This window comes from Phyllostomus discolor, chromosome 1 (assembly GCF_004126475.2).
Source record: "Phyllostomus discolor isolate MPI-MPIP mPhyDis1 chromosome 1, mPhyDis1.pri.v3, whole genome shotgun sequence".
In the NCBI taxonomy this organism is placed as follows: Eukaryota; Metazoa; Chordata; class Mammalia; order Chiroptera; family Phyllostomidae; genus Phyllostomus; species Phyllostomus discolor.
Window position 1 is genome coordinate 163555756 of NC_040903.2, and position 3127 is coordinate 163558882.

Consider the following 3127-nt stretch of genomic DNA (forward strand, 5'->3'; position numbering starts at 1 on the left):
CACGGTGGACAAACCCCGCCGTTTCATCAATATCTCTTCTTATTGGCAAGGATTCTCACCGTCCGGGTGTCGGCTACTCGTTGGTGCTTGGCATGCTCCCTAGAAAGGCCTCTAACCGTCTTAAACCTGCCAGGAGTCAGGCCTGAAGTCCTTTGTTTCACATTGACAAGTGGTTCTGAAATTGTTGAGAATTCCAAAACGCTTGATTGTATGTGGATATCTGTTGCTATTTACCGAATTAGTAACCAAAGCATAAATTTTAAAAATTCATTAAAAATAATAAACAAGTTAACATAAATAGCATTTAAAATTTTTAAATGACTAAATTTTTTAAGAAAATTAGAAGAGTGAAATTGTCTCACAGAGGTGAGGATATCTTTAATGTCTGGCTTACAAGAAGACAGTTGAATTCTCATACTTGCTTTTACAATCAATCTTAAAAGAAGACAGCTGAATTCTCGTACCTACTTTTTCACTCAATCTGTTAAAAGATTGAAGACAGCTGAATTCTTACACCCACTTTTAAACATTCAGTCTGTTTTGGTTGATGACATATAAAGAAAATCTGGCCTTATGTAGGTATGTATGTGATTGGGAAAAGGAGGACCTTTCAGAGCCCCCGCTGGAGAAAAGGTCTTTCTCGGACCACTCTGCAACAGCAGCTTTAAAGCAGTGTTATCTCACACATTAAAAATTCCCATCCTTGCCCTGGTGGCGGAGTGACTGAGTTGTTTGGCATGCTCTCAGTACACCAAAAGGTCAAGGCCTGGATTCCCTGTCAGGCCACAGACGTAGGTTGTGGGTTCGAACCCGTCTGGGCAAAATACAGAACAGGGGCGGGGTGGGGGCAACTCATGGATCCCTCTCCCTCCCTCTCCCTCCCTCTCCCTCTCCCTCCCTCTCCCTCTCCCTCCCTCTCCCTTCCTCCGACTCTATCTTGTTTCCCCTCCCTGCCCTTCCCCTACTTCTCTCTAGGATCAATAAACATACTCAAGTGAGGATTTTAAAAAAAAAAAAAATTCCATTCTAATCCAGTACACACATTATGTAAAATATTGAAATAAATATTTCACAAAATAATACTTCCCTTTCTGCTAAGATGCAGTCTAAGATTTCCTATTCTCCTTTATTTTATTCCACTTCAGCTTTTTTTTGTTTGTTTTATTTTTAATGCTAGCAGGGAGTGCACCCACTAAATTGATTTTGTGATTTGCTAATGGATTACAAACTACGGCTAAAACTCTGTTCAGAAGGTTCCATTGGCTTGTTTATTTTGCAGAGAAAAAGTTTGCTTTTCTAGAAAACATGACCACAATTGTATACTGGAAAATCAGACAGCAATGGGTAAAATCATCTCGCCTTACAGAAGCTCAAAATAAAATGAAGTGACTTGCATAGGTTAAAGAACTGGGCCTCTTTCAAAAGCTTAAATTTAAAAAAAAATGTACATCCTGTGTTAAATTATTACCTAATTAGGCCAGTATGAGGATTTTGATCTTGGACAAGCAACACAGGTTTTTAGTTTGGAGGTTATGAGATATATGTTTGCTGCAAATAAGAGTGCCTGGCAGGGTTCCAATGGGAAAGAAATGGGACTTGGTATGTTATCATCAATCCTAGAGCTGTTGTATATAAAGTGGATGATGTAAGAGTAGAAAGATGGGATTATTTTAAAACTTTGTGGAATACTGGACCTGGCTGGTGTAGCTCAGTGGACTGCAAACCAAAGTGTCGCAGGCTCCATTCCCAGTTAGGGCACATGCCTGGGTTTCAGGCCAAGTACCCAGTGGGGGGGGGGGCACACTAGAGGCAACCACACATTGGTGTTTCTCTCCCTTTCTTTCTCCCTCCTTTCCCCCCTCTCTAAATAAAATCTTTTTAAAAATAAAAAGCTTTGTGGAATACTGGAAAAACAAGTATCCTATTTGATTGAGATTCAGTTTCACTTTCATTTAAAGTACTGTCCCATACAGGGAACAGACTGACAGCTGTCAGAGGAGAATGGGGAGAGGAGACTGGATGAAAGAAGATGAAGGGATTAGGGGAAGGATTTGTATGTATAGCCCTTAGACACAGGCAACCACCTGGTGATGGCCAGAGGGAATGGAGGGGCTGGGTGGAGGGGGGCAAAAAGGGAGGAAATGGGCAGTTCTAATAGTGTTAAAAATAAAAATAAAGTAAGAAAAAAAGGACTAGCCTTGAAAAGTGCATTAATTAAATCTTAAGTTGAATTACAGTGAGGCATGCTGAAGCACTGTGCCCATGTCATGGGTAGCAGAAATAATGTGTTTTTCCCGTATGGATAATTCAAAGCAAATAATTTCTAGTACTTTGATATTTTTTGTTTTTGTTTTTATTATACATCATGCTGACCTATTCGTTGCTGTTCTTCAGATGGAATATAATACAATCAATTATATTTCAGCTAAATCAATCACAATATTTTCCAATGTAGCTTGCCTGAGGTCACACCCAGATCACTTTCATTGATGTTTAGAGTGTTAAAATAACGTTTTCACTTACTAGCAGAGATAGAAAAGTTCATCCTATTGGGTTTGTGTTTGACTAACCCAAGTAGAAGGTGTTAAAAGATAATATATATTTTTTAAGATTGTGTATTTATTTATTTATTTCTAGAGAGAAGGAAAGGGAGGGCAAGAAAGAAGAGAGAAATATCGATGTGAGCAAGAAAAAAATTGATGGTACAAGTACACACCCCTTCCAGGAACGGAACCTGTAACCCAAGCATGTGCCCTGACTGGAAATCCAATTGGAAACCTTTTGCTTTGCGGGATGATGACCAACCAACAGAGCCACACTGGTCAAGGCAAGGTAATTTCTTGATTTCCTCCCAGGGGTGAAGAATTTCATCTATTAGGTGTGTAAGATTGAATAAAACAACTCCAGAGTAACTTTATCTTGTTTCCTGGCTTTCAAGAAGTTGCCTCCTTTCCCCATGTTCTGCCTTCATAACAGGAAGAGAGATTCTCAGAACAGTGACCTGTGAAGCACCACAATAACCCAGTCAAAGGACAGAGATTTAACTAGGTTAATTGCTTACATTACAACACAAGGTATACATTATGTTTTTACAATGTAGCGAAAATACTTTTAAACTCATAAAATA